This window comes from Lathyrus oleraceus, chromosome 5, assembly GCF_024323335.1.
Source record: "Lathyrus oleraceus cultivar Zhongwan6 chromosome 5, CAAS_Psat_ZW6_1.0, whole genome shotgun sequence".
In the NCBI taxonomy this organism is placed as follows: domain Eukaryota; kingdom Viridiplantae; phylum Streptophyta; class Magnoliopsida; order Fabales; family Fabaceae; genus Lathyrus; species Lathyrus oleraceus.
Window position 1 is genome coordinate 379,790,589 of NC_066583.1, and position 12,990 is coordinate 379,803,578.

General features: G+C 35.8%; 1 long non-coding RNA gene across 1 annotated transcript; it reads right to left on the reverse strand.

Moving 5' to 3' along the window:
• Positions 1-5,269: 5,269 nt before the first annotated feature.
• Positions 5,270-7,014, reverse strand: LOC127084921 (uncharacterized). Its single transcript, XR_007788840.1, has 2 exons — positions 6,558-7,014; positions 5,270-5,583 (listed from the first exon to the last, which is right to left on the reverse strand). It is a non-coding gene; the product is annotated as an uncharacterized LOC127084921 (long non-coding RNA).
• Positions 7,015-12,990: the final 5,976 nt, after the last annotated feature.

A 12,990-nucleotide genomic window follows, 5' to 3' on the forward strand; every position in this document is an offset into this window, starting at 1 on the left:
GCAAACCCTATGAATGAGGGGTAAGGAAAATGCCAAGGTGTGATCCCAATGCTAATGCATATAATGAGATAACATGAGGGATCTTAGGGTCAAAATTGGGGTCTTACACATCCCAAGAAAATCTTGGCCTAAATCCTTGACTTATATTGAAGATTCTTGATGCCTGAATTTGATCATCCTTGGAAGGTGGTGGTCACAACTTCATTCATTTTTGCCCCCTTTTTAAACATTTGATAACATCTCTTTCTAGAATCGTCATGGTTCAGTGGCTTGGCTATGGATTTCATAGAAATTTGAAGTTTCTAACCCAGAACACTAGAGAAAACCTGAACGCCTACAGATTCTGCATGAAACCAAAAATCTGTTACCAGTGCAGGATACACCGGTCCTTTCAGCGTATTGAAGTAAACTTCCCATCCCTAAGATGCAACATGTCCTGTGAGATCAAATCCATTTTTCTTTAAGTTTTCAAAATCTATAATTGACTCATAGAGAACCTCTAACTCATCCACTGGATTGGATAGAGAAACACCAAGAATGTCTTCCATCATAACAACTTCATATTAAGATTGGTGTTGTTGACATTGTTGTTCTAGTAGATCTTGTTGATGAAGTGTTGATTAGCCATGGTTAGGTTTTTAGATTTTGAGAGAGAGAGAGAGAGAGAGAGAGAGAGAGAGAGAGAGGGTGTGAAAGATGAAAACTTTCAAGTATGGGTTGTGAAAAGAAGTTGTGAAGTGTATGAGAAGTGATTGCATCGTGGGTTTAAATAGAGAATGTAATAATTTAAAAAAAGTTGAAAACACACAATTTGATAAGGGAGGCAAAGTGAAATGATTTTTCTCTTTGATCAAGAAATATTATCCCAATAGGGCACCTCAACCGTTAATATGGCTAAATGTATGACAATTGTCTTACATTAGAGCAACGCATGTAACTTTTGATTTCCACTAAATTTTAAAATAGATACATTTAGAAAAAAGAAAGTCCAAGAGGGATTCTGAGTGAGACACTCTGACTTACGTATGCTTACCTTATCTTATTCCAGAAAAAAATTATTGGTGCTTCTGAGATTTGAAGAGCTTCAGAGGTTCTGACGAGTTGCTTTCTTATTGAATACATCAGAAGCTATGTCCTACGAGTCATAATAACTTTTATTCAGAACAATAGATTTTGAGCCAATGATGTTACTCTTTTGGCCTTCTTCAGAACCTAAAGAGCCATTGGGCTTACGTTCCAGATCTTGAAACATATGCCTTTTTTTCCTTAATATGTTGAGAGCATCCATATTTCAGGAACCATGATTGGTGTCTCAACTTTTCTTCTTAGAATATATGCAACATAAATTATTTTATCTTTTGGTACCCACATCTTTTTGGGTCCTAAGAAATTAGTTTTCCAAATTCTTTTTATCAACCCAGGGTTGATGAGCAGAATATAAATAATGAGAATGACCATAGGTTGAGTGGGAACGCATCTCCCTTGGCATTTTCACATTCTTTTTGGATTTAGGTTTCAACAAGGAGTTCTTTGGTGTATGATAACTAATACCTATTTTCCCTTTCCCACTAATACCATATATCTTAAAGAGGTATTGGTTAACATGCTTCTTTTGAAGGCTTCATCCTTCTGAATTGAATCCAAGATCTTAGTTTCCTTAACATGCTTATTTTTTTCATGAGTCATTTTTAAAGAATAAAATATAGATTTAACATACTATTTATTTGTAATCTTCTCATATTCGGAATAGGAAATAGTGTAAAGCAAAATATTTCTAGATTAATGATAATTTTTGTGATCCTTCTCTTGTTGTTCATTCATCTTACTTCTTTTGAGCCTTACACCATTAGCATCCAAAGGATGTGTGTAGCCATTTAAAATTATTTCCCATAAATTTGCATCTTTACCAAGAAGGAAACTTTTGATTCTGTCTTTCTAGTAATCAAATTTATCTCCGTAAAAATGTGGAGGTTTGATAAAGTAATGGCTTTCACCATTGTTTGAGTGAGTCATTTGTGTTTCTAGAAAATGGATCTTTATTTGGCATGGTTAAGTTATGAAATAAAGAGTCAATGCCAGAACTGGAGCCCTGATACCAATTGAAGGTGCAAGAAACACAAGAAATGGGGGGTTTGAATTGAGTTTCTTTATTTAAAAATGGTTACAACCCAAATTCTCAAACAACAAAGATAATGATAACGAAAAGAACATAGGTATTTTTGTCATGGTTCACTGATAATGAAGTTACTTCTAGTCCACCCTCCTAAGTGACTTTTCCTTCTCAATAAGGACTTAATTCAATATTCAAGCTGATTATACATCTCAAAGACGAATTTTCTAAGACTTCTTGATAGTTTTGATAATACCCTACTCTCTCAAGGCAATACAACTCAAAAACTATTCGTCAATGACTTCTTGAGAATTCTGACTAAACTTAGTCTCTCAAGGAAATTTACAACTATTAATCAAATTAAATATGTTTACAAAGATGCTCAGAATACACACAATGAAATCCAAGTTTACATCAAAAATATTTGAAATGAAGCTTGATGTGATTCTTCAATCTTTTCTTTCTTGAAGATGATTTACTTTAAAGAGTTTTCTTCATCATGAAGTTTATTCACTCTTATATGTGAAAGCCTTCTATATGTATATTTTCTTCCTTTTAGTTGACCATCCTCCTTTCATTTCAGAAATCCTTTGACATCTTTATAGATAAAAACTAAGACCGTTGGAGGATAGGACTGGAACAAACTTCAAGGTATACTACAAATGTATAGTAGGTAGGTTCAGCTGTAAATCTTGAGTAGTAGGTAAAAAATATTTTATAGCTGTTTGAAGTACAGTATTATTGATTTGATGCTTAATTTGTACTATACATAAGAACTATTCACCCATTTTAATACTTTAGAACATTGTCTTTGCATACGAGAGATTTAACACATGTTCAGAGTTCATAACCATGAGAATAAACATCAGAGTCTAATGAGATAAAGAAGCTTGAATGACTCAGAGTCCAACAAAGACGTCTACTTCAGAAGTGTTGACTAGTGACCACCAGAGTTGACTATAACTTCATAACTTCTTCAAGGATTGCTTTGTTTCAGATTCTAATGAAGTCCAATATTCAAAATCTCTTAAAATTATAGTCCAAAGTTTCAATATCCAGAGTCTTCTTAGGATTATAGTTCAAAGTATGATTTGATCAGCTTTGACCAACATCTTGATTTGTTTAGTTGCAAAATGTGATGCACATCTAGAGTAAGGAATTTCCTAGATAGAGTGTGGCTTAGAGAGAATTTTCATAGTCAAGGCCAAGATGAGGATCCAAATCCCATACATCGACTTCACATCCATCCATCTCGATGGTAATCCATCATGTAATGTGTGAATTAGGTAAATATCCATAACTCTATGAAAGATAGACTTATTAAATACCTCAAGGGCAATATAAATTTGTTTGCATGCTCCTCCAATAAGTTGTTACGCATCGACCCCATTGTAGCATGCCATCAGCTGAACATATATCATTTTTCAAGTACATCACATAGAGAAGACGACGCCAATCCCCATATAAATATGAATCCACCATGAGTATCATGGACAAGCTTCTGCAAGCAAACTTTTATCATAATTGTACTACACAAAATGGATATCCAATCAGTGTTGATCAAGAAGACGAGTGGTAAGTAGAGCATGTGCATCGATTATACATACCTAAATATAGCATTCCCTAAATTTCATATCCCCTAACCAACATATGCACATTGGTGGGAAATTCATTTTGATACATGCTCTTGTTCTTCATGGACACCTAATTATAGTATAAGTTGGTCCTAAATTATGAGAATGGTTATAATAAGACAATTTTTATGGCATAACATACTAAATAAATGTACAACGACATGCCATTTGGTTTAAACAATGCAAGTGCAACACATTGGAAGTCTACATGGATGGCATGATAGTAAATTTTGGGGAGGAGAAGTTACATGAAATCAACTTTACCACCAAGTACGTGTCATACACCAAAATTTCCCCACCCCTTTTCATTTTTTCATCCAACCTATGACTTGAGATTCATTCATGCTTCATCCATGTACACCATTCATTCACGTTGACACTTGTTAATCTATAAATTCAAAGCTCAGCGGTTTACAAGGCTAGGGTTTGTGCATGGATCAAACTCCTTGGATATGATTTGGTTATTCATCTGGTCATATTGGTTGTGAAACCCTAATTTGATTGATCTTTAAGATATGGATTCAAGGAGACCTTATCATGGCATTCCTCTGGGGAGCAAAACCCTAATCCTTGATGGTGTGGTTATGGGACCTTGTGGATACTCTTTGGCGCTTATCTTGGCTATCTAAACCCTAGTTGGGAGCTCATACATTGAGACTTTCTTGTGGAGTATCATGCTTGATTCAGAGCCCTTGATTAATGGACATACCTCATGGAACCCTAATCAGGGGAGATTTGGTTCTAATGCACCTATTGGCTTGACTTTTTACCTTGTGCTTGGTGAAAACCCTAATTCATGGGGGAGAAGTATTTGACTATCATATCATGTATCTTCCCATCAAATCTACATGCCTACATGGTTGATATTTCACTTGATCCAGATCTTGGTTCAAGCATCCATATATGCATCATATTTAACTTTGCCTAAGGTCTATTGGCATGTGCAAGTGCATAGGCCCATGTTTCCAGATTCACCTCAATCATATGGTGCAGATGATCAAGGATGATTGGTCCATTCAAGTATTGGTTTCATAGATTCGTGCATTATTTCTTAGACATTAATCATTATTTCATTTGGATCATGTCTCGTTTACATTACATGTGAAAAGCCTAATTCATGCCTCACAATTGACTTTGGTCAGTTGTTGACTTTTTGGTCAACCAGTTGGCCAAACTCAACCATCCATTTCATTAGCTCATTTCATTAGTCCATTTGACATTAATCGATCACATTTGGTTTGATCTTACATTAAGATTCATTAAACATTGATCTTTATCTTTCTTTCCATTTATCTGAAAATTCGATCAACTTTCAAATGTTAATTTAATCATTTAAATTAATATTTAAAATTCCAAATCATTCATCAATATTCAAGTCCATTTCAAATAATTTTCCATAGTAATTTTCAAATCACTTTAATCAACAATTTTCAACAATTTATTAAAACTTCCATAATTTTCAAACCACTCATTACAACCATTCAATGCATTCAAAGTCCGTGTTTTCCTCATTAAAACCTTTCCATAACAAATCAAAATCCAATTCACTTTTACAACTTTTAATTCATTTTTATCATAATACTCAACCTTTACAAACCAAACCATATTCACATTATTAATTTACAACATTTCCATCCAAGTTACAAAATTCAATCCAAAATCATAAAATTTCAAGGTTACAAACTAATTTCCTGTTACAAGGCTACATGAAGCAAGATTAAACAATTTCGTGCCAATTCCATCCACTTTTATAGCCTATCTTCAAGAAGTCCAAGCTTCCGTATGCAATCCATTCCAAGTTCAATTTTCTCCAAGCCAAGCATGGCATGCATATCGTTCCTACAAATGAATTCACACATATACATTAGCATTCCCAATTTCCAATTCATTACTAACTTCAAATTCAGTTCTAATCAAGTCACATCCAATTCTATCAAACAAGTAAGCATTAAGGCAATTCAATAAACAAGCATGTGCATTCTAACATTCATAATAACTTATCCTAACACAGTTTTGTTTAGCCTAAATCACAACCTAATTCCAATAACATACAAATGCATTCATGCATAATATCCCTGCATCAATAAGTCAACATTGCACGACATGTCATAGTTTCAAGTGATATTCACTTCAAACTAGCATAACACGTCAAGCATCTAGAAAACCAACAACATTTAACCATTAGCAGTCCATAACATAAATGAATTGTGTCCATAACATACATGACATTCATTAACCAACTTCACACTAACCATAATCATATCTGCCCTATGATTTGACCAAGTCTTCACCACTGCAATTACCTTCAATTAGCATTTTAATCTGACTCTTTTAACAGTAATTAATGTTGAAAACATCAGTTAACAGGTTTTAACCGCAAGTGGTCCTAGCAGGGTATTTTACCAGAAGTAGTTCAGATTTGGTTGACAGTTTCGATTTCTAGTCTAAAAGGGTATCCAAGTTAACTAATTGTAACATATTAATAACTGACTCAACTAACTCTAACATTATAAGTTAACAACTAAACGAATCGTGTACAAATGATCTAACATAGTTCTAACTCTATTAAGACTCAAATCCTATAAAAGCCTCCTTCAAGCTGCAAGCTAGAAAAACTTTCATTTTTTTGCATCAGAGAAATCAAAACCTCACATTCTGCAGTTCTTTCATCCACTCATCACAATCACTCACATCTCTTCACAATTTCTCTCAGAATCTCAGAACAATCGCAATGCAACAACACGCACGTGGAAGTCGCTCGAAGAGTAGGGGAAGAAGAACGAAGAGGAGGAAGAAGAGAAGCGGAAAATTACCTGATTCGATCTGAGGTGCGATTCGATACGTGAGCAGACGATTGGAAACGTGGTGTAGTCGACTATGAAGTGTAAGCCGGAGATTGAAGATGTAACAATGTTGATGACGAACGCAAGCGGGATTTATGAAGCGATCGCGATTCTCTGAGGACGTTTTGAGGAGCGTGTTATTTTCGGCCAAGGCAGAGTGTGGCATTTCAATTTTTCCGCTTATGAAGAATTGGTGGCTTGAGGCCGCAAATCTTTCACGTGTTGTTGATGAATCTGGAAAACTTTATCCAGTACTCCTACAATTACCCTTGTATAAATATATATTTGTCAGAAATAAATTTTTTTTTCATTTGCACTTGAACACTTTCGAAAGAGAATTTTTTGGCATTTTTTGGCATCTTCTGATTCACAAAATATATATCGGAACACTTCTTCAAAGATTTCCGGTCCGCTGCATTTTTAGGCATTGAACTGGAACTCTTTAAGAAAGTCTTCCGATTTGTTTTGTAAGTGTATATACCGGAACTCTTTCTTAAAGACTTCCGGTTTGAATGAACTAAGCCGGAACTCTTTTAATAAGTGTTTCGGTAGTCAACCTTATTTTTTTTTCACACTGGAACTCTTTTAAGAAGTGTTCCGGTGCGTTTTTATTTTTTTATTTTTTTTATTTTTTATTTTTTATTTTTTATTTTTATTTTTAATTATTTTGTTATAATATATTTTTTGCAGTGGTTCGAAAACGAGGTGCAGATGGTAGGATTCCAAACCGCAGTTTAGACCGGGGCGCATCTTCATCTGCAGTAGAGCCGGCTGGATATCCGGGAGGGTCGTACGATACGTCTCTTTTGGTAAAGTACGAGCATCATGTTGCTCGCCATTTATGGTTTGGTGAGGTAAATGAACGGGATATATTTGAAAATGAATAATATTTGAATATTTTATATTTTGTTTTCTAATATGTGTTCTAATTGTTTTTAGGAAAGAGGTCTGAAGAAAGAGTTAAAGGTTGCTGGACACAGACTAAAGATGACATTGAGAGTTCCACTAGCTCTTCCACAACAGGTGGAGAGTTGAGTATCTAGATCTGAGTTATCTTCACTTCAGAGAACTAGTCTGAATAAGATAGACACAAATCTGGTATCTGCATTTGTGGAAAGATGGTATCTAGAGACATCTTCATTTCACATGCCGTTTGGTGAAATGAGTATTACTTTGGATGACGTCTCATGTCTGCTACACTTGCCCATCAGGGGTGTCTTCTGGAGTCCTTAGAATGTCACGGAAGAGGTTGTTGTTGAACTTGTTGTTGACTACATAGGAGTGCCACAAGGTGATGCACAATCACATGTTCGTAGCTGCAGGAGTTCGCATTATAAATTGAAGTGGTTATACGATTTATTCGTACAACACAGAGCTGCTTCTAGCTGAGTATATGCGACCAGATCATATTTGTTGATGTTGGTGGGTTCCACCATTTTTGGCCGACAGGACCTTTACACTTGTCGAGACACGATACCTTCTACTGTTTACGGACTTAGATAGATATTCGGGATATAATTGGGGAGCAGCTGTCTGGTTACCCTATACAGATACCTTGGAGATGCGTCCATGTTCAGTTGCAAATAGCTCGGTGGATATCCTACTCTCCTACAGGTATATAATTTAATTTTGTTTATTAAAAGTTGGATTCATTTTATAAAGTATGTTAACTTAATTTATTTTGTTTATTATGTTTTTATTTTATAACAATGCTGGATTCACGAGTACTTTCCAATTGTTGGAAAAAGAGGAGAGAATTGGAAACCAGTTGATAATTGTGGTCTTCCTCGAGCGATGAGATGATCCTATAGGCAAGAAGTCCTGAAGGTTGATGATTTACGGCCTATTTTGGACGAGCTGACACCTGTCGACGGCATATGGCGTCCATTTGAGGATCATAGAGCATGTCGTCAGTTTGATGAGTTATGTCTTTACATTTGAGGATCAGAGCATTATTGTTGTGATCCGTCCAACTACCCTGGCCACCACTCCATCTGATATAGAAGATGGTTATCTGGAGTGGTATTATTGTGTTTCGCATCCACGTTTGGTCCCTCCCCATCGTGACGAACCAAGAGAGGTATCAGTACCTGTTTATGACGCAGGACCATCTGATCCTAATTGGACTCGTGTATCTACATTGATTCATCGTTATCTGAGACAGGTTAATGTCGAAGAGGAAGATCCACAGTTTACTGATTTATTTGAAGTTTTGCATATTTCTCGTTCACATTGATTTATGTATTAAGTTTTAGAACTGAATATAATAAACGTAATATAATATTCATGTTTTGATTACATATTCATGTTTTGAGTACATATTCATGCAAATATAGGCATAAGTAATTGTCAATGTTGTAGACATACCAATTATAACACGTACCGATTAGTCATTGTGTTACCCAAATGTAGCACTCGATTAATCCACGCTTCAACAAATCTATGTCTATGTGGAGTCAACCATGTGTCTTTCACATAATTAATAAATCCACTATAATCAACACATGCTTGCTCAAGTTGATGCAACCGTTGACCATACTCAACCTCATCACTAGCCCAAACAACTTTCATCCATAATGTGTCTATCGTCTTTTGCAGGTCATTCACCACATGTTGTTTGCATTTTGCACCAACGTTTTTGTTAATGTGAAATCTACATAGCAAATTAATCGACCTGGGAAACACAATTTCAATTGCTTTCAACAAAGAAAGATTTCTATCTGTCAAAATCACTTGTGGACACAAATATTTCTTCACAAACAATTCTTTTAGTTTCTCCAATACCCAGCAAAAATTATCTGTCTGCTCAGACTCCATATACGCAAATGCAACATCAAAAGTCAACTCATTTGATGTCATGCCAACAATTTCAAACAAAGGTTGTCTATATTTGTTTGTCTTGTAGGTGTTATCCATAACTAACACAATAGGAAAATTATCAACAACTTAACTGAATTAGGATGGGCCCAAATATCTCTCTCACAACTTCCGAGTCATCCTTTTTTCTACTCCAATACACATAGCCTGCATCCTCAATAAGCTTAAACAAATGTTGTATCTCACTTTTAGGACCTCTTATATCTTTTTGTATCACACTCTTATGCTTGTATACTTGCGTAATCCGAGTGACATTCTCAGGATCTCGGTCTTGCAAGGAAAGCAATATGTGTCTAGGTGGTACATGTCTCTTTGTCAAATCAGCAACATGTTGCTTCTCCTTTGTGCTCAACCTACCAATAAAGGAATGACCTTCTAATCTATCAGGTAAACCATGATTATGTAACCCACATTTTACATCAACTTTCCAACCAGACCCATCTTTCACCGGAGTCGACCTGATTTTAAATGGGCATCCACATTTCTTAGACGCACTTTGGGTTCCACTGTCAGTATTCTTGTGTTTCCCACCTTTATCATAACCAAATATTAATTTGTTACTTCTTCCTCTCTTGCATGTTTCAGTATCTGAACGAGTGATAATAATAGTTACTTTATTATCGATTCCAACCTCTTTAATCCATCTGATCACCTCTTCTCGTGTACCAAATCTTTTAGTCGTTAAAAACACATCAGAAGTATCTACACATATTTGGGGAAGATTTTCCATTCCCACACAATTAAAAAAATTCAAAAAAAATCCAAAAAAAAAGTTTAAAAAAAAATTATAAACCGGAAGTCTTCAAAAAAGAGTTCCGGAATACATAAAAACAATACCGGAAGTCTTCAACAAAGAGTTCCGGTATGTGTCACTTTGTTTATCGGAACTCTTTCAATAAGTGTTCTGGAACGTTTCTTTTTTATTAAAGAACCGGAACTCTTTGTTGAAGTCTTCCGATTTACTGATTGCAGTGTACCAGATGTCTTTCGTTTAGTCTTCCGGTTTGAAAAAATGCATATCGGAAGTCTTTTTCCAGGAGTTCCGGTGCGGGGGTGGAATGTGTAATTTTCGGAACTATCAACTGAATGGTAAATTGGTTAAAACCAGTTAAGGCTAAAATTGGTATTTTTTAAAAAATTATTGGGGTATGAGGCTAAACGTAGGGGTATGAAGTAAAAAATTTTGAATCTGGATTCAGCATCAGATGTGGGTTTGGGCTTAGGGCCCAAACGCATTTTTCCTCATAAGTTGTATTCTCTCTTTTTTGTTTTATTCAACCAATCAGTTGTCGCTACGCGAATAATACATAGTCGCCATCGATTTTTATTTATTCCAGAGGAAAGGGAAAGAAAACCCAAAAAAATGGTCATCGCAACCACGAAAAGGTTCGGAAGTCGGTTCTTAATCAATTGTCTCATGCATTGCCTATACGATTCAGACTATGGCATATTTTATTCCTTTTCCATAAGGTACAGACATTGGCATCATGCCTATAGTTCAGATTGTGGCACACTTTGTTTCTTGCCCATAAAGTTCAAATTTTGGAAACTTCTTTCAGCATATGGAGTACAAGCTTTTGCTTTGTTCTTTTCTTATAAGGTAGAAACCTTGGCATCTTGCATATACAGTTCAGGTTATGGCATACTTTGTTCTTTGCCTATAAGATACAGACCTTTGCATTCTTTCCCCATTGAGTTCAGACTCTGGCAATCCTTGATTGTGCCTACAGTTCAAACTTTGGCATTCTTTATTATTTTCCCATAAGGTGCACACCTTGGCATTCTGCCCATAGAGTACAAATTATGGCTTTCTTCTTTTCCCTTAAGGTACAGACCTTAGCATCTTGCCTATATAGTTTAGACTGTGGCATGTTTTGTTCTTTGCCTATAAGGTACAAACCTTGGCATTCTTGCCCCATTGAATCTAGACTCTGGAAATCCTTGATTGTGCCTACAGTTCAGACTTTTACTTTCTTTATTCTTTGTCCATAATGTGTAGACCTTGGCATTCAGCCCATGGAGTACATACTATGGCTTTGTTCTTTTCCCATAAGGTACATACCTTGGTATCTTGCCTATACAGATCAGACTTTGGAATTAGCCCATGGAGTACATACTATGGCTACCTCTTTCATTGCCTTACAGTTCAGACTTTGGCATCATACTCTTTTGCTTTTATTGAGTTCAGACTCTGGCATTCAGATCATTTCCTTTGCCATGTACAGTTCAAACTATGGCACACTTCACATCTTGCCCGTGGAGTACAGACTCTGGCAACCTTTGATATTATTTTGAAGTTCAGACTTTGGCATCATATTCCTTTGTCCTTGTTGAGTACAGACTCTGAAAATCTGTTTCTTGCCCTTGTATTTAGTTCAGACTATGGCACATTTTTATGCTCATGCCCCATGGCATTCATCTATCTTGCCCTAGGGAGTTCAGACTCTAGCTATATCTCATTTTTCCTTTGAGGGGTTCAAACCTTAGAAAATAATTGTTCTTACCCCAGGGAGTCTCAGGCTCTGGTAGCATCTTTAGTTCAGACCATGCCTTCATAAATATTATGTGGTTGATTACCATCATTGGTTAGTGTCACACTCTTACTTGTTAAGCAATTTGCTTTGCCTCTGGGAAATCTTATCAATCTTTTCCTTGTGCCGCATTAGTTCCACGAACTATGGAGCTCTGACTTTTGCATTGCACGATGAGAATATGTAGGCACGAGGGTTCGAATCCTCCGCGACCACCCTAATTGTCATTTCGTATTTATTCATTCTTTCTCTACCATTCCATTCATCTCCATGATGCATTCATAATCTTCTATCTTCATTCACCTCATGTGATATACTATTTCGTTGAGCCAAATACATTATCTCTTTGAGCTCCATTCAGTGTGTGCTTGTGAACCAAGAGTTGTTTGGCTACGATACCAAATACTTAATTCTCTTTGTTTTCGGCTATATCGTATATAGTGGCACACGCTTCCGACTACCCACATATGGTTCACGTCAGTTTTACTCTTGGGTTCAGATTTCATCCCTTTTTGGAGTTCAAATCATACAAACCTTTGGTTCAGACCATACCTTTATCACAACTTCTTTTCATCTCCCACCACTAGTTCTATGAACTACGGAGCTCTGAACTCCTTATTGTACTATAAAGATACGTAGACATGAGGACCTCAATCCTCACTGAGCACTTTATTTATTCCATTCTTTTTCCCTTGTTCTTTCACTTATGTTTTTTACAGGGTTGGATTTTAGGTTAATCTCATATGGCATAGGTAACTTGGACATTAAACCTTAAAAATTTAACTCCTTTTACATTTTTTATTTTGAAATTGTCTCTAATGTCTGGCACACGTCAATGTCCGACACTAACACGTGTAACTAAACTTAATTATACATTTTTTTTAAAATTATTATCAATATTGATGTATCGATATCGTGTAAAATGTATCTGGAAAAGCTTCATAGTTTCCGGCTTTGCAACCATTTGAGTTTAAATAATTCATTTACATCCATCT